Genomic DNA, 20183 nt, shown 5'->3' on the forward strand with positions numbered 1-20183 from the left:
ATGTGTGGTGAAGAGTATTCCATGTTAGAATACAGTGTTCTAGACATGAATCTAATCTTTCCACAATTGTAGCAGTGTATGTTTGTGCCTATAGGACAAAATTAAAGCAAATGAAATAAGAAACATCCTTGTAGTATTTATTATGTTCCAATTTTTCTGCATTATAAAGGGAGGAGTATTTTCTGTCTGTGACATGCTAAATATTGAATTAATTTCCAAAGGAATGTCTGCTTTTCATTTTTAAGATGGTATTGTATTTAATGCATTCTAGGCATGTGAAAATGATTATGGAAATGAGGGTCTGTGATCTGAACTTCACTGCCACTTGGGTGCGCAGTGTAACTTGTGTTAAAGGCCGCTGTTATTCAATACTTCTGCTAAGAAGGGCAGTTCTTTGTTAAGTGCAATAATCCCATTGTATTTCTCTTTAGGATACTTTTTTTTTAATAGATACAGGAATTATATTCTCACTATTGGAAGCTGCATTGAGAGCTTCATTGTTGACTTTTTAATGGTTTTATGTGGAAAAAGTGATTTGTCTGAAAAAAAAGTTCCATTAATGGAAGGCCCCATGTCTTTATTTCCTCATTCCACCACCCGACGTCACAGTATCAGAGTTCTAATTTGTATATCAGTATTTTTCCAAATATTTAATAAAGTGTTTCTAAGTAGCAAACAAGACAGTAGCTCTTCTGACTCGGACTAGTAGATGGGCTGTTGCCATTTGTCTTTTCTCTTACGGATTGTTTTTGAGGCTATTTCATTACTAATCTCTCACATATAAATCTTCCTTCTCTGCTGATGACTGTAACTAGCAAAATTGTGGCATTATAGTCCCTCTGGAAGAAGAGTAGTTGCTCCTTATGGTGGGGCAGTGTAAAAATGACCTGGACTATTGACCATCTCTCAGTTTACAGTTAACTAATTATACTAATTGGAAAGGTTTATTAGTTAGCATTGCTCAGTCATAATTTAACTTGCTGAAATACAGTGTGTGAAGAGCTACATTTGGACAGTTTGAAGTGCTTAAGAGAATTGCGTTCTTAGCTTGAGACAACAGCTGGTTGGAGTGCTAGAAAAAAATTGATTTTCACCTGTGAGCTCTCTGTCTTAAAGTCTAAGGGAAAAATATTAGTTTTCATCGTTTTATTGATGTAAATAAGAGAATATGCAATGTGTTGCTATATAAAGGAGAAATTTAGTTGTCTTTAAGGATTTAATTTAGCTGGGCTTTAACCATAGATTCATAATTAATATGTAAATACTTAGCAGTGCTATAGAAGTAAAGTGGTTTTTAAGATTAATTAACTGTTTGGCTCTTCAAGACTTCAGGATAATAGAGGACAAACAGTGTTTTATTTTCGTAAATAAACCTCTTCATTTCTTTGTTGAAAATATTGTACTTGACTGGAATTAAAGTTTTAGAAATGTATTTCACCAAAAGATCTGCCAGGAGAATATTTTTTTTTCTCAAGAAAGAAATCCACATTTTATGGGCATGTTATGTAAGGAAACTACTTATCAACGCACATCTGATACAAGTAGGTAGTATGCAAATAGTTTATCCTCTTTTCTGCATGGAAATCTTTTCCCCGGATCTTTGAGTAAGTAACATGAAGTTAGAACTTCATTTTAATGTGGAAACAAAAATGAATATGTAGTTTATTTATCAAGTTATTTTGCCTTAAACAGTATTATTAAATACAAAACAGTGGTCGTCACTTACTGATTTAATTAACAGTAGATGTAAGAGATACAATTTACTACCAAAAAAAAAAGTAAAATCTCAAAGATGAAGCAGTTGTGTAGTTTCCAAGCAAGTAATACAGGACACATTTAAAAAGCATAAGAAATGGTTTAATTTCATTAACTGTGGTCTAATATGTTGTGCATCCCACTCTTCGTAAACCACAGTGGCATTTACTGGCTATTGCTTCAAAGCACTACTGGTTTTCATCCCTTTTCATTGGCCAAATGTGTCATAAGAGCATTAACTGAAGTCTGGAAAACAGTTCTCATGGATTTTGCTTTAATGATAAATCTTGCATATAGTACACTTGCTGATATAATCAAGTGAATGGAATTTCCAAAATCTTGACTTAATGTCTTTTAAGTATGAAGCAATAATGTTTTTATGAAGTAGCTTTTAAATGGCATTTGTTGAAGTGGAGAGCAGCTGGATGAGAAGAGTCTGTTTCTAACTGCGATCAGCAATGATCATAGTATCATATTACAGTCACCCTATAAAATAGCTTGTATTTTAAGAAAAATGGGGGGAAAAAAGGAAGGTAGGAATGGAGAGAAAAGCAAGCATGGTCTGTGTGATGCCCGAAGGGGTCTGGAATTGGTTACAGTCGGGTAATGTTGCTTCAGCTGTTTGGGCAACAGTAGTATAGTTCTCAATATAGGAAGTTCTTTATCAATTATTAGGTTTTAAAAATGTTTTGGAGATACAGTCAATATGCATTTCTCAAGCATTTTTATTATGTAGGGTGGCTTTTAAATTCTAATGTTTACCAGGATAAGATTTAACTAAAATAATGACCATAATTAATAGAACCTTTTGCAGTTCTTCCCTGTATTTCTCTGTAATACAAAATCTTTTTTTACCACTTTTGCATTTGTATCTATTTGTGTAAATGGAATGTATCTCTGCACTGTCCATCTTTTTCAGTTGATAGGCTTTTTGAACAGGGAAAATATTTTCTTTTGTTTCTTACAGAACACTAAATATGTTAGTGATGGTGTGTTCTAAAATTTTTCACTGCTGAGTCTCAAACTTTAATCTAGGAAACCTTTGTATCCTTCAAACAATTGTTTATCATTCTCTTCTTTAACGTGTAGCATCAATGAGTGAACTGCAAGAATTTTCTGTTGTTGCTGTTTCAGCAGTAGCTTTCAGTTTTCCTGCAATAGGCAACGTGTATCTACTTTACTAAATTATCAAGGTCTGCCAGCTTAACATTGCACAGGAATGTCTGGCATAATAAATGCATACAAAGTTGGGAGACATGAAATGCTCTTACTCTGCAGTGCTGTTGATCAATATTCTTGAATATTTCCCAAGTGGGACTCTTCTATACTTTAATTTGTATTATTTAATTTAAAAAAATGGCATGCTATCTGAAGCAGAAAATGAATTTCAAAAATGACTTTATTTCCCTAGATTTTCGGGTTTTTATTTGCTTCTAAAGGGTTTGATACAGTCTTAGGCAGGATATGAATAAGACATACATAATATAACTGTACCTAAAATGCCAGCCAGCTAAGGCAGGCAAATTTTTGAATTTGAGTTTTAAATTAAAAGAAAACAAAAGTGTAGATTACTTGATTGTGAAGAAATTCTAAATATGGTTTGACTTGTGCAAGCAAAAATAACATAGTCATCCCTGCCATGTAGCTGTGTAGACACATCCTTCATCATAAGAACTGTGTTTCCCTATCCATTAGTTCAAATAAGTTCATTTTTTTCCTGGAAAAGACCTCTTGGTGAAAGTGCTTTGCTTACTTGAGGTCTCTAGACAAAGAAGAGGGTCTATGGCTTGATTTAGTTGTATTGGAATGCAGTTCTTCAGGATATGGGAACAGCCTGAGGGAAGGTTGCGTCATGAGGTGCTTATATCTTTAATTTTTTAATTGGGACGTGTTATCTTAGAGGGCTCAGACCACATTCAAATCCATACATACAATAAGGCTAAGCCAAGTTCCACATTTAGTCTGCTCAGGGAAGTAGGTCCTGGTGTTCTGCTGGCTTTTATGGACTTACCCTTTTGCAGAGCTCTACTACTTTGAGTGTTCAGGGCTCTCCTTCCTTGTCGTCTGTCTCTTACTAGGACATTCCACCCCTCACCAACTGCCTTGTTCTTCTCCTTGCTCTCTTTCCCTCTTAAATTTGTATTCTCTTACAGTTCACTGCATAATATTAGTACATAAAACCACTAATTCCTCTTCTAGAATTCTTTTGTAACATTCACAGAAACACTTTCTTAAAGATATCCTGAGAAGTCACATTTTTGCTTTATGGGCATTGCATTATTTTGGTCTATAATATTGTGGTCATCTTTAGCTGTTTTTCAAGAAAGATATTTTAGGTTTTTATCTAAAGTAGGGCCAATTGATTTCTTGGAAGCTCTTATTAAGATTGTAGGTCATTTTAATAAAGCAATTATTGTTCTTTTGAATGTAGTTTTTTCATCAGTGTTATAGTATGCCATTAAATCTTGAAAACTTTGCCATCAAACCATCAGTCAGTTTCTGCCCTCTTCCATTTATTACTGTATCTTTGATATGAACTCTGCCTTCAGTTTACCAGGTTAATAATTCCATTGTTAAAGTTTTATACATGTATTTTGTAGGCTGTAGATCCAAGATGGGTGCAAAATATGTATCCCTGAAGTTAAAGATTTTCTATTGTGATTCAGAAAGATAGTTGTTTGAATGAAAAGGAATAATTTACTCTGCCCTGTACATTTACCCTGTGTTGGAAGTAAAGGGTTAAAAGTGGAAGAATGGTGAGGAGGACAGTAAATTTGCCCAAGTGACCTTGCTGTTGGGAATGCTAAGAATACCAGGGTGGGAAAACTCCATTTCTTATGCTTAGTGCTGTTCATCTTCTGTCTGTTTTGAGAAGTAGAATTCCCGTGTAGAGATAATACACTCTAATGCCTGAGCCTCCTGCTGGGACAGAGTGAGAGAACAAAAACTCAGAGATCATAAAAGCTCAGCCTTGTGATAAACTACACATGCATGAAGCCCTTTGGTATACTGGGGCAGGAAGTGGCCCCTCCTGCTCTCTGCTAGGAAGAGCCGAGCCTAACGGAACCTGTGTTCCCATGTGTCTCTGTCCGCTGGGATGAGCTGAGCCTAATGGCGCCCGTGTCCAGGTATGTCTCTGTTTCCCCATGTGTCTCTGTCTTCTGGGATGAGCTGAGTCTAATGGTGCCCATGTCCAGGTGTGTCTCTGCCACCCAGCATTGTTAGTGAGGGAGTGAAATAAATCTATTCTTTGCATTTCAGCTGTGGTTTGGTGGTTGCTCTGGTTGCCTGTATGTGTTGATACATACTCTCTATATTCTAAATAACCATTTTTTGTTTTGAAGTGTGTTTCTTTCTGATTTTGTTACATGTTGACATGTTCTAGTGGCTTTTATACTGGATATGGCTGAGTACTGTTCATCTGAGTCTGGTGCCTTTTCAGCATTTACTACAACCTGTTTGGCTTAAAAAACCAGCTACCTTTTATAGACATGAGGAAATGACTGTGTTGTTGTTAGTTACGTATCAGTAATTATAGTGATTAGATCTTATGTTACCATAATATTAACATAACCTTCCTGTACATTTCTGAGCCACCAGTAGTGATATTCCTGGTGGATGACACATACGTGGTCTTGAAATGTCATTAGGTCATGTTTAGGAAAGTGACCTTTAGGAAGCCCCTTCTCTTCTTTCTTGAAATGATGCAATTAACTTAATGAAGCAGGGGCAGTTGGGAATGGATTCCTGCTCATAGTGTTCCCAGGTGCTGCCAAGTCCTGGTCTATGCAAGGAAAAATGTGGTTAATGTTCTCAGTGCCAGTCAATGTCTACTGTACCGATGTGTCGAATTGACATCTCCCCCTCAGCACATGAAATCTGGAAGAGCTGTTATGAGTATGTAAACATGTCACAGTCAGAAAAGAGAGCAATTTATAAGGTCTGGTAAATTTTTGTGTTTCCAAACACCAAAGAGAAGCAAGCACAGGTGCCTGCATATTTGAACTCAAAGTTTAATGGATGAAATTAATCTAGGATTACTCCTGATAGTGTTCATAGTTTCTCATCTTTTCTAAGGCAATTTTAAAATGCTGAAATACTTACCATACAGTGATGGTTCTGAATAAATAGGTGGCAAATAGTTTTAAAAATTTTCTTCATTTTCTTACTGATTCATTTTATTCTTGATTTTGGCATACGAAGTTTCTTAAAGGAAACTTGCATAAAATTAAGTTTACAGCTTTTTCTGGTTGATTAAAATGTTTTTAACATCTGTATGACCACCGTGAAATTCTGTGGATGCTGATGTCTTCTAAACAGTACTGAGAGAAAGTAATTTTAGTTGAGTTTTAAAATGTATTAAAGTCGGTGTAAATAAGCAACTTAATCACAGTAAGGTGTTCATTCTGCACTTCTCTTTATCAAGTGTTTTTAGGAATTCACCTGTGATCTAAGCAGTTACAGCAAAAAAGAAATAGAAAAATCCTCTTTAGCTATAGTAAATGTGACAAAGCATAATATATAACTAGTAAGAAACTTTGATATACTAACTATAATTGATTCCAGCGATTTGTCTGTTAAAGCCAATGCAAATAATTGTAACATCTGTCAAAAACCAACCACTAGCATGAAAACCTTTTAACATTTTGCACTTAATAAACTATTTTATACATAAACTACCTTATTGTTTATATTAAAAACTAAAAAATATTCGGTCTGTTCCAGCCATTCTAACAAAAACTTTAATAAGTAGACATTGCATAAAAATGACACAATCCAGCAGTTATTTGGTAAGGCCAGCATAATCATAAATTTACCATCCATGCTTTTCCAAAAATACTAACCCATATTGTTCTCTCTGGACCTGTTGCAGGGATGACTAATCCAGCTGCTGAGGTCTCCCTTTATGTGTTTGATGGAACACTTGGCTTGCTAGACTACAGCTGTGTGTTTATGTGCAGTGCACACCTGCAGGGGCCTGACAAATAGCTGTAGTATGCGGAGTATACAAAATTACCCTGGCAGTGCTGCAAATAAGGAAGTTTCTGTTTTGAAGTCCATATGTGTGTGAGCTTGAGATGCCAGCTGGGGTATTTATGTTGCATTGCACAGATGTAAAACTGCCAACTGATTTTATACCAAATAAAGGCTAATCTTCTTATACATACTTGGTGTCAGAGTTATGAAGTGGTACATAAGAATGTTCTCACGACTTAGCTCTTTTAAAATAAAAGCTGACATTAAAAATGCTCGAATGCACAATATGCATAGATGCTATAGACAAAAACGTGCTGTATTTACTTAGATATCTGCTGTAGGATGGTATTTTAAAGGTTTTATTATTGGTGATATATAGTTTTTAGCTGCACATAATCAGGACTTGATTTATTGTATGCATATACACTATGCTATATATTCCTTTTTCCAGGAAGTCACTTCAGCTCTGTGGTGAATCCAGTTTATGGGTTCTGAAATGTGAAAGCCCAGTTTATATAGCTACCTAACTTGAAAGCTTTGCTTTCCTGTTTTCAAATGTGTTTGAGTACAGTGATAATTTTTCATCAAATATAATATGTATATTGAAATTTGTTATAATTTTTAGCAAACTTTGTTTGTGAAAATACTTTCAAAGGTAATACTTGCTTCCAAATACTAAAGAAATTACAATGGAAGCACTAATTTAATTTGCTAAAGCTAACAAATAGCACAGATATGAGTTCTGATGGTTTGATGATTTTAGTCAGTAGCTTGGCTTTTGGTATGAAGTGTTATTAAAGCCAACAAGGTGAAATTAATAGTTTGTTTTGGGTACTTAAGTACTGCATGCTTAATCCTTTTTAAATGCCTAAAATGAAGGCTTAGCAGGGGAGAGAGGGTTAACGTGCAGATGTGAAAGTGGACAACTTTTGTGCTTTTGACTAGTCACTGGAAGTTCTCTAAGCCCTTAGTTACTTTTTTAGGCTTAACACACTTTCCTTCTATTAATTTTTTTTGCATTACTGTGTGAAGCAATTTTAGTAATGTTTTTAATTTGTTGTTTTTTCTGGGCTACTACAACATTTGAAGATGTACAGAATTCTGCTTTGGCTTACTCTGTCACAATGTCTACTTGAAATGCATTTCTGCTACGTGTGTAAGAACAAAGGAAATGGGAGCAACGTTGAATTGTATCACTATAGAATGTGTCCCAAAGGACTTAGGAATTTATTTTGCTAAATGTAGTGCACAGCTTAGAACTGACTAGCCATCACACACAGCTCACCAGGCTTGTGGAGTTTTTTCAAAGCAAAAGAATTTCATACATATGCACATATGCATGCACATGCTCACCCTGAGAGAGCAGTCTTGGGCTTCTTGTGCTTAAAATGAACATCTGCAAGTATCCCCCAGAAGCTCCAACATTATCCAGATTCACATGGCTTAGAAATAGAGTTTTTTGATGACTGACTTTTAGAGCAGGAACCTCAGGCATTACTATTAGTTAGCTGAAGAGTTGAGCTGTACCCCCATAATACTGCCAAGGCATATCCTCTTGGCTAACATAATAAGTGTGTCTGTGAGATGCTCAAACTAGCATTAACTGCTGAGAACTAGTCTGAAGAGCAGAGAGGGCTGGGAAACAACACAGAATGCCAGATCTCAGTGAAAAATGGAAACACTTCAAAAGAAGTTACTTCTGCTAGATGAGTATAGGAAGTCTTAACTGTTGTTATATCCTCTGTTTAGGATGTATATTTAAGACCAAAAGAGCAGAATTCTGTTGGTGGGTGAAGAAATATGTTGCAAAGATGGTTCAGTTATTTTGTGGCAGGACCAGCTCTGTTATAGAAGGATATCACTTCAAACAGATTGCCGCCACTGCAGGTTGCAAACACACAACTGAAGGCTTCTAGTTCTCAGCTCATGCACAGATGTCTTTCAATAAGTTTAGCCAGTAATTTCTTCAAATTGCTCAGTTTATCAGCAGCACATGTCATCAATCCTGGAGTGGTTGCTCAAGTCAAACTACAGAATCCTTAGCTTACAGACACAGCTGCAAACAGGTGAACAGGCAGAAAGTAATTTGTGCAGCTTGGTGGCTGTCAGACAAAAGACAGACAATCTGTGTTTAAAACAGATTGCAGGCCTGGCATGAGCCAGACAAAAGGGATTTCTACAACTGCAAATAATTCCAAGGTTAACATATTTTCCTTTCTGCCATTAGGTGATTTGTTAAAATTGGAAACAATGAGCATTATAAATCTACACAGAAACTAGAGATAAGATGAAAGAGAAAAACGGATCGCTAAATAAGTTTACATCCTTCTGTTGAAAAGCATACAACTGGTATTCATATAGCACTCCTTTTTATAAACTAAGCCGAGTTATAATACTTATAAGGACATTTAATACAGATTTTTAATTATGCTAAGGAAGTCTAATTGGGAAAAGAAAAAGCATTGTAAAACCAGTAAGTTCATAGTATTGTTCCTCTGTCTTAAAAATTTGACCTTTTTTTTCTTTTCAGAATCTCCTTGGGTTATCATTCAAAGGTACTGTGAAGATTTAGCAGGATTTAATTTTAATTTTGAAGTCCTCTCTTCCTCAGATATTTTAATATTGGATAGATTTATCAATATTTACTGTACCAAGTATATCAAAGTGAACATTTGTAGCAAACAAGGTTACTGTAGTGCTAACCTAATTACAGTAAATTAGAAAATATGCAATTGCCCTATCACAGATGTTACCTCAGATGTGTGACTACAGAATATCTATTCCTTCCACTTCTCATGGGTTCAGTAAACTTGCCTTGACCTCAAAACTTCTGTAGCCTTCCATGAGGTACTAATCAAGCTAATGTAATATAGCCCTTCTTCCTGTTTAGTTCAGTGAGTAAGTACTTACGTGCAATAATATTGATGGGTAATTCTATGCCTAGTTTAATTTCTGGCAAATTTATTTTCCATGTTACTTAAAATTTACCAGCAGAGAGAGGTTGTGGGTGGAAGAATGTGCAAAAAGTGACTGTCTGCTCTAAAGCAGCATCTGCTTTTGTGATGATATGATAGGGCATAGGGGATAAATCATTCTGCTTTGAAATCCATGGAAATCAGTGTACTTTGTTTAGTGATACATATTATGATGAGTTCATGAATACAATGGATAATCATGCAAAAGTGTTTACAAAACATATTTAAGTTGTCCAACAAAAGCCACTGTTGTTTCTTTAATGAAAAAATTAAAATATGTTCTTTTTGTTACAATCATGCCTATATTACATACTTGAATCCAGCATAAGTATTGTCATAATTGAAGACTACTGTTGTTAGGCTACTTTAAGTTCATACTATTATTAAAATACAGCACTAAATTCTGCAGGGAAACCTGATGCTGAGGCTGAGTTGAAAAATTCTTTAAATTTCTCAACTATAAAGATATCAGAAGCATATGCTTTTATAAGCTATAGCATGGAAGTACCCTTTTTCATGTTTTCTGACAAAATGCAGATTCCAAGATTAAATTGTGTCTTTAATATGTGCTATGTTACAGGACTCCTTGCATTCGGATGTTCTTTTATTTTTTGGATCTTAATAGACAATAAGGTTTTTAACATCTCAAAAATTAATCACACTAATGGATATTTCCTGTTCTTTGGCCAGGGAAGATTTTATACTAGGTTCTTTCTTTGTAATGCTGACAGCACGTGTCTTGCTTGTTGGTATGCTGCAGATTGCAGCCTGACATTGCTGTAGTGTTCTGTGCATGGGCTTCATGTATTCACTGTAAAGGTGAGATCATCATCTTTAAAGGATGGTTTTAATTTGTGTTGGTGAATCAAGTGGATACTGTATTTAAGGAAGGGGAAAAATGTGTATTCATGCAGGTTGCTGTCTGCAGTCCAAATTGCTGATCAGAGAGTCTTTATACACATCGGTAATGTGCTGTGCAATATAAGCTGAAATATATTCCACAAGGGAGGAAAACGGAATAGGTTACATACGCTGTTCCTAAGTGCAATGAATATAAAACTCCATTACTCACTTTAAGCAGGTGCTTTTTATATGAGGCTTTAAAGAAATATAAAACTGCTGGTGAAATGATTGGTTTGTACAGACACGACTTAACTTTCAGTACTTTGACCAGATAAAGAGGCTAAAAATATTTCTACCAACATTTCTTTAATGATTTCAAGGATTAAAAGTTAATATCCTCCAAGTGTAAGAAACTGCCATTCCAGACACTAAATATACTGTTTTCTTTAAGTCCTCAGGAGTTACACAGACTATTTAAAAGAAAATACAAACATGTCTGTTAAACTTAGAGCATTGTGTTTTTAAGTTGAGATCTTAAACAACCTATATTAAGTTGTTGGAAGGAATACAGTGATAAAAAGAAATGCAGTGTGATATAGAAAATTGTGATGAAGAATGATACTCCTGTTAGAAAAAACCCTCACTTTTAATGAAAGTGAAATCTTATAATCTATGTGCATAGAAAACCACAGGTAAAGGGGTAACCTCAGACCTTTTATTTAAAGCAGCATATACGCTCTGAGAAGCAGAATCATGGGAAGATTGTTCATGATAATACTGATATACTGTATTTTAATCTTTCCATTTAATTTCTGTCATATTTTACATACCTGCTCTGTCTGAATTACTGTTTTCCTGCCATTTCCTACTCCTTTATAATCAGTGATTGTAGCAGCAATTTCTGTAGTCCATCTTTTAATCATGTAATTGTGGGCTTTCTTTACTTCCCAACTGAGGGATGTTAACATTCTCTTTTGCTTCCCCCCATGCTTAGCAACTCAGGAAATTAACTGTTAGTGGTTCCACCTTAGATGTTCTTTATTTTTGATAATACCATTACTGAACACATCTGACCTTCTTCTGAATTTTTATGAAACCTTTGCAGTTTCTTCACTGCTTAAAGGATTACTATATCCATCCTCTAGAATCCTCATCTTGTTTACCTTTTTACTGGCCCATAACTGTTCTCTCCTATATTCAGTTAGCTCTGACTGAGCCTGTGAGAGATTTCAGCCATTGGATATTGTGTTTGACAGCAAACAGGTGACCCGATGTCTTGTGTGTTACAGGGAAGTTCACAATCATGTGTAGGTCCAGGTGATATCTGGCACTTCTTGTCTTTTGCATAGTAGGTACATTACATAGCACTATAAGGTTTGGATCTGTTCTGGTGAAGGAGGCTTTTTAAAGGCAGTACAAACTCATATGAAATGTTTATTACTTTTATAGGTGCCAAATAGCTTATTTGAGTAGGTGTGCCTTAGAGAAAGGAGCTCCACAGGTGCAACAGAAGGTGATAAGGTCTGACATGAGCTCTGATTTGTCTGAGAATTTGTTCTTTCATCCTACAATTTGCTCTGCTAGAAAGTTTTTCTTCAGTTGCTACCCAGCTTTTTACTAAGAGTTGCAAAAGGCAGACTTTAATCCAGAGTCTAAGATAAATTTCACTTTTTGCTTAGTGTGTTTGAAGATAAGCCCTTTGAGCTAGTACTGGATTGACCTTGAATAGATAGAAAATGCATTTCAGATTTTTTGAAATCCTATTAGCATTTATTAATGAGTGGAAGTGTTTTCATATATTTTACATGTTGACATTTGGCATGAGCTATTATTCTGAGATACAGCAAAACTACTGTATTTGAAATGGATAGAAGGGTTGTACAACTGAGATGGAAGCAACCTATTGCAAGTGCATGGCTTCCAACCAAAGGGTGTGTTACTGAGGGTGGAAACTGTGAACTCCTTTCGCCATCTATCTGTCTTCATCCTTTTCAGGATCTTGCTTCAAATGCTTTACTGTGTAAGTTTCTCAAGTTCTTATTTTTCTGTATCCTGGAAGCATTTGTATCCATGCCACTTGAAGCACTTGTCTACTGACAACACATAAGTATGAGGATTAATAGGATATGCTTTTCTAGAGTTAAAATCCAGATTTTGATATGTTTTTTTGCATTTTCTTGGAAGACAAAAGTTATTTTAATGCATCAAGTTTGGCTTCTACCATTTGTCTCAAGTGATACAGAATATCTGAAATGCAGCTGTTGAATTGGGCAGAAAGGAAAATCAGTCCTTTTCTTTTTAAACCTCTGTTTACCACAGTAGGAACAGTAGCACTTAAGCTGCTTTAATCCTGTGTCCTGACCAGTGTGATATTGCCAAATCCAAAATAATGGCTTCAGTTAGGTATATTGGCTTTAATTATAATTGGCGATGCCTGAATAGCCAGAATGTTAGCAATAACGAGATTAAAAATAAGAGATTGCCCAAAACTACACTTTTCACAGCAGGGTTTTAGAGCTATTTACAATACTATTTATATTTAGAGATGGAAAGTGGTATTCCTTTTCTAAATGCTGGCTATTTAGATCAAAAAGATCCACAGTCCAACAGGGAGGAAAAGAAGTCTGATGGTGTGGGATGAGGTCAAGATTGCTCATGGCACAGGGGTTTGAGATTGTCCGCATTGCCCAGGCCTGGCCTCCTCTGACATGTGGCATGGGACATGCTGCTTTCCACTCCCTGGCCCCACCTTGGCTCACAGGTCTGCTATCCATTGTCTGAGCTGCCCTGGTTTTTCCCTACAGTTGCTGAGGTAGAGCTGTTCCCGCCTCGTTCCTCTGCTCTCACAGTACTCAGGCCCAGCTTTGTGCCTCTGCCAAATCCAGTACAGTTTTTTGCAGCAGATTTCTCTCACAGAGCAATTGCTGCTAGTGAGATTCACATCTTCCCCCCCACGTTTTCTATCCTGAAAAAACTTAGCAAATACTACACAGTAGTAGTTTAAATAAATACTACTAATCACACGTGAAGCTTAGCAGTCAGTGTGCAACACTTGAAAATTGTTGTCCAGCTGTGCTCCAGTCAGTGTTAGTACCACTGCAGGTGGAAACAGCACATTGGTAGTTATGGTAGGTCTACAAGGGAATGTTTCTATTACTAGAAGGGAAGCGTGGTTACAATTTTCGCCCTTATCTCCACTAACATCACCTCCAGCTGCACTGTAAAAAGCACCTGGAGGAGGGTGTTTGGTCATCCCATTACTTCTTTTGGTGAACTTGGCAGTGTTAAGTTTGCAGTTGGACTTAATGATGTTAGAGGTCTTTTCCAGTATAAATGATCCTATGATTCAGAGATTCTGTGCGTTTTTCAGTGGTAGCTGTTTAGTTCTTCTGTTAGCATTCCAAATTAAAACTACATTTTACTTAACTGGAAAAATCACTTAAAATAGATAATCGATAAGGAATATTTAAAGGTTCTTGTTACCTAGGATGCCTTAAACATATTATTCCAAATGTCCTATGTTTCCTTCAACGTTGGTTTTTGAACCACAGGTTTCTTATTTACCTCTCCATTTGAAGAAGGATTTTAGAAAAATCAAGAGGCTTTAGGGTTAGGGCAAATGGCGACCTGTATGAAGGCCATTGTGTGGGGAATCTTGAAACAGGAAGGTAGCAACAGGGTTTTGCCTTTTTTAAGTGACTCTCCCTATAGGTGAAATGCTGCTGTTCTTTAGCAAGCTGGGAAGTATTTTGCAATATGTAAATCTCTGTTTATAATGATGGTCCTGCATCTTGTTTAGTATTTAGGCAATGGAGAAACTTTAGTTTACAGGCAGTTTAAGGATTTAAGCGATTAGTTAGAGAGATTTTTAACATGTGCTTTTTGCAGCTTATGTTCTGATGAAGAGAATGATAGATACTTTCCTTGATAAGTATTTTATCATTGTTGCCCAAGAACAAAGCAGCTTGACCTTCTTTAGAGAGTATTTCAGTCTGTCACTAAATTTCACCCTTTCATGCATTTGCTTTTTCTTTTAGTACCATGGTTGAAGAGAAAGCAAAAGCAGAGCTATTTTTTAGGACAGGGTTCTCTTATGTGTGGAGCTCTGGCACAGAAGCTCAGGACAGTAGAAAACCTGTCCAGTTCACAATACATTAAAGGCAAGACAAGTCTACCATAATCCTGTTGTTAGTGCCCTGTTAAGTCTTGGGAGTGGGTGGGGATGAAACAATAATTTCTTAGAATAGTGATATGTAGACTAAAAACTGGTTTACACAAAAATAAATAACTATGATAATCAGAATAGAAACTGTGATGTTAAATAAAGTTGAGTTAGAAAAACCACCCAAACAATTGTACCTTGACAGTTCCTTAAAATAAGTTGCCTGATTTACTGTTTTGAAGAACTAAGAAAATAGCCTGTGAGTATGTACGTTAGGGTTGAAAAATATGGTCTGTAGACTATGGTGACAGATGAAAAACATAAAATTGTGAACACAGTAAAGATGCTTGAGGTACTTCATTGCAAAGATTCAATTTTACTACTGAAAACCTCCAGAAAATACTTATACCCCAGCTTCTACATTTAGGAAAACCTCTCTTTTTCTCTGTTTTTCCAGTTAAAAAAAGGAAGGGGGGCATGGGGAATGCAGGGAGCCCCAAACACAACACCCCAGTGTTTTCAGGTGATGTGTGTGGGGAGGCAGAATGATTGAAAGAGATGTTGAAATTCCTATGTTGCTGCTGTTTTATTGCAAAGAAGAATGTGAAAGCTTTGTGCTGTCCCAATGCTTTGAACGTGAGAAGTAGGACTGGTGCCAGCTAGAGCTGGTCTTCGTGGCTTCTATTATGTTCTTTCGGGAAGGAGGAAGGAATTAAGTTTGGTTTTAGCTTGGAGTTCCTCAGAAGGGCCATCTCTCTAACCAAGTCCAATACAGACTTTCAGAAGTTCTCACTGAGCACTGCCTAAAGCAGAGACTGAACACAGATGAGTATCTCTCAGGAAGGAAATGAGGTTTCTCTTATGCTTCAGTTTGTTTACTGGCTTTTCTGTGTTAGTCATGTAAAACCTAAATATATGTTTCTGTGAAAATAATTTGACATTTTTTGTCATGATTCCAGTAAGACTTATGCCTCAATGTTATTTCATTTAGTTAATAGCTCCTTACTTTTATTCATGGATTGATATTTTTACTGTTTGAAATAATTTTGACAAGTATGTGACAGTCTTTTACTATATGATGTTGCCAAACCATAGTTTATTGGTACTTAATGCTTTAAGTATTGAAATTTTTCCTTCTGAGGCTGCAGCCTAAATGTGGGGACAATTCATGTGGAGTTGCTTCTAGAAGTTTGTCATGCCTTACTCATTTCCTATTTCATATTTTGCAGTTCTTTCTTTTATGATCTTTCTAAAGAATTATTGTATTTCGGGGATTTGGCAGTGCACAGTCCTGACTGTTGTCCTCAGAATCAGTAACATACCTCTTTTGCTGATTTTCTGTCCTTGTTATTGATCAGTTTAGATTTTGTTTCTTGGTGATCATTGCAAATTCACCTTATCACAAATGGATTGGTAAAAGATGTTCATTGGTAAATTCACTAATTAGGGAATGTTTTTAAACAGTGCTTAAATTAAATGAGTGCTTAGATTTCTAGGCTTGTTAGCAGAAATCCTGAGCTGATCTATAAAGACATAGCTGTGACCTGCCTTTAGGTATTTGTTTCCCCCCCTGCTTGCACATGGAATGATACTGAATGCAGGAGTGTGGGGCAAGCTGTGTGGTTGGGTTATGTACATGGAACAGACCAAAGCTATACCCAGAAAGTTGGAGGGAGGATGTGAATACCTGTTTCAAAGTGTGGGAAAACCTTTCTTGGCAGCACAATATTTCTGTACGTGTATCTGGAACACAATGGCCCTTTAGGCTTGGAATTAAAGTGAGTTAGTGTGTGTGAGGTGTCAATTGTCAAGGTATAGTAGATTTTTAGTTAGAAAACCTTTCTGCCTACTTTTGGGTTTTACTGTATGGAAAAACCAGCCTTTTAAGTCTTTGGTGATGTGATGTATTCTATGTGTCTGAAACAAGTGAAACAGGCTATGCTTGATCTCCAAGTATACACATGGCTACGTACTGGGAAGGAAACACTTGACTTTTACTGCAAATCATTCTACAATGGGCAAGATGTTTCCAGGAAAAAAAATCAGACATCTAGAAAATTTGTCTGGAAGGAGCCATAAGTTATATTTGTTGGAGACCAGCATATGTATCTCTTTCTCCATAAAGTCTTTGATTCCCCTGTTCCTGGTGAAAATGATAAATTAACTAAAGAAAAATTGATTTGTACTAAAAAAAGGTGTTGCCCTAATTTGACTCCACTGGGCAACAAAGTCAAGTAAATCAGAGTGCTGCTTCTGCAAGTGTGTTTCCAGAAGAATGAGTACAGCACAAGTTCTACTCTCATCTTGCACCTTGGAAATTAGCCTTTCTCCTACTTCATTTGCAGGATGTTGAATTTGCATAATGTTTGCTGTTGGCAATGATAGATTTGCTTTTCCTAGTTTCTGTTAAAATTCATGCTCAATGTCTTAATTAAAATGTTGTGGTTTGTTTGTCTCTGTACAAACTTTGAGTACATGGAGGCATGGAGCATTTCTTATCTAGGAGTTTGAACATTTTCATGCTCAATCAATCCCTTAAAACACTACTTTAAAAAAGTTCATAAACATTGAGGGGAGGGAAAGAAGCTGTAGTCTTTGTTTGCTTAAACATTTGTTTGCTGAAATAGGTATTTAAGAAGTATTTTAGTTATGTGAACAACCGTTGAGACTTCAATTTTATGATGATACTGTCATAATGAAAGAAATAAGGGAGACTCTTTAGGAGGAACTAAAGTTACAGGGATGGAAACTACAGATAGAGGCGTATGAAGGAAACAAGGCTTCTTTCTTCTCTGTAGAGCAGCTTGCCAGTTTGACAAGTTTATGAGAGATGGTTTATAATTTCTGAAAATTTTCAGAGACTGAAGAAAATGGCCTCCTATTTTAAACCAATGCATTAGAAATGGTTCACTAAAAGTCTCTAAACTTTCTGTGCCTTGAAAAAGATTTGTAACTTGGCAAGGGCAATCACCTTATGTTTAGGTGATTTTTGTCCTTGTAATGAAAGTCTAGTTAGACATTCCAAGTTTCTTACTGTATTCTCTGTATAGGATTTCAGTAATTAATAAATAGGTTTTCTGAGTATCCATCAGACCAGAGCTGTGAAACCCAAGTGGAATTTCTGGCAACTTCTCCTTGATTACTGTGCTGTGGTTATCAGGTGTTGAAGCTGAAAGCAGTTTGCCATTAGACATCAAAGCATCATAGGAAAGGAACAGCCTGAGTATGCTGTGTTTTTCTAATAGTTTTCTATTTTCTTTTCAAATAGTTGAAAACAATGGACAAAGTGTTTACTATCCCTAGAACAGAAAAAAAATAGCGTATTGCTGCTACCAGTTGCTTCTTGTTATGCATGGAAATAAAATTGTTAATTATATATGACCATGAATATTAGGGGTTTGTGGGTTTCTTTAAGGCCAAGCCATTAAGCTGTGCTGGCTTCCCATCATGATCCTTAACTGCTGGCTGGGTGAAAAAGCAGTTCATTGTCTCATTTGAGCAATGCTTTGCTGACTGTCATGAATACAGTAACCGGTCAGTTAGGGCAAATACACCCATGTTTTCATGAAGGTTGTAGAAAATAAATGTCTTGGATAATGTTGTCATATCTTGCTGAAATTCAGTAAGTCCAGAACTTACTTGTTGTGGGACTAGGAGTAAACAGAAACAAATAGGGAGCACAATCACACTAAACTTGGTTCCTTTTTTTCAAATAGGATACTAAACTAAAATGTAAATTATGCATGTAAGTAACATGGAAAGTTTTAGTCTCAATGCAAAGAAGTTGTTCAGACTATCCAGTTGTCATCTAAAAGTGAACTCCATTATGGAAATTATTTAATTTTAAAAGTACTTAGTCTTCCATAGTGAAGTGAGAGAAATGTATTGGAATGTATTGGACATCACACCTTGTATTTTGATTCTTAGATGTGTTGCTGAAAAATGAAAACAGCAAGAAGCAACCAGTTTTAAGACAGCTTAAAAGATGGGGATCAAATTGTGACCTCAATGTGATTTGCTTTAACTGTAATAGTGGCTGCTACTAACAGCACTTGATAATCTTTGTTTTGGAATTGGCAAAAACTTTTTTTTTTCATTTGAACACAATGGCCTCTATTTTGTACAGATTTATAGGAACTATGAGGAGGCAGAAATGCCTACAGATACCCTAGTTTCTTTTGATGCATTTGTGCATTGTGTCAGATACCATGCCTTAGATCAAAGGATATTTTCAGCTTTAAAAGAGTCTTACCATGGACAAAAATGGGTATGAGGGTTTATTAACAAGACAAACTGGTAGTTGGTCTTTCAGACTGAGAACTGATGGGGTGTTGTAATGGAAGGCACACAAATTAGTTTCAGTGAGCATTCTTTGAGCCTGAAGCCTTCCTGAGTCACAAATTAGGAAAAGTCTGGACATACCTCAAAGACAGAAGACTGGTTAAATTCTGATGAGAAAGTATACCTGTAGTGTGGAACCTACTTTCAGATGTCAGTCTGCTTTACCAAGTGCTGTGTGTGCCTTCATATGTTGCTTCTTTTATTCTATCTTGGAAAGTACTTTTTATTCAAAAATTATTTTAATGTCTTACCAGAAAAAAACCCCTTGAATATATATCAAGAAGACTGCTTGCTAAATGATTTTATATGCACTACAAAATACTCTTCAATCTTTAGGAACTGGAATAGGCACAGTGAACTAAGCATAATTACTAAGTTTAATATGAAATCTTCTGTTTCCTATAATTTTTTTCGGATTTTTTTTCCTTACTAGTTAATATATATCAAAGGTTGTTCTTTGGGTTAAGTCTTTTGAGAGATTTTGCAAAAAACCTAATTAATTAGTTCTGTAGATAATATATTAAATTTCTTTAATGTGTGTAATAATCTTGAAATATGTATAAAAATGCTTTTTTACCTGATATTCCACAATACTTTCCTTGCATAATTATGGATTTTGGAACAAATTCTATGTTACATACACAGGGAAATGGTTCCATAATTATACTAATGTTTGCATAATTAACAAGCTGCTTGCCAATTTTAACTGACAAATTCCAAGTTGCTTCTGCATGAGGGGAAAAAAGAACCATAAAAAAGGCAACTTCTGTTAGTTTTTCCTTTCATACTTCTTACAGGTGTTGAAACTATTTATTTCTAATTTGCAAGTGAATTTATGTGTTTTTTTTCCTGATAGGCTGTGCTGTACAGAATTGGAGGGCTGGCTTCCTCCACCTATGCTCTGGGGCTGTTTAGGGGGCTGCCCTCAAGCTCTGCCAACATATCTCACTCTTGGCTCGTATGATCCCCTGCTGCTTCTGCCGCAGTTCTAGGCAGCTCTTCAGAAGTGACTGCCAATAGCACTGACTTCTTCCAAGTGGTGCAGTAGTTTTCTGGTGCTCACAAATGGGGGCTGAGGAAAGACCACCAAAACTTATTTCCACTTGTGACCCAAGGCAAGATTTGAACTC

The 20183-nt window shown here is 36.1% G+C and overlaps 1 protein-coding gene across 4 annotated transcripts in view; it reads left to right on the forward strand.

Annotated features, from left to right (window-relative positions):
• The window catches only part of VPS13B (vacuolar protein sorting 13 homolog B), a 436535-nt gene that overhangs the window by 120337 nt on the left and 296015 nt on the right, over positions 1-20183 (forward strand). The window lies entirely within an intron of this gene.

Source organism: Coloeus monedula (assembly GCF_965178545.1).
Source record: "Coloeus monedula genome assembly, chromosome: 1".
Taxonomy (NCBI): Eukaryota; Metazoa; Chordata; class Aves; order Passeriformes; family Corvidae; genus Coloeus; species Coloeus monedula.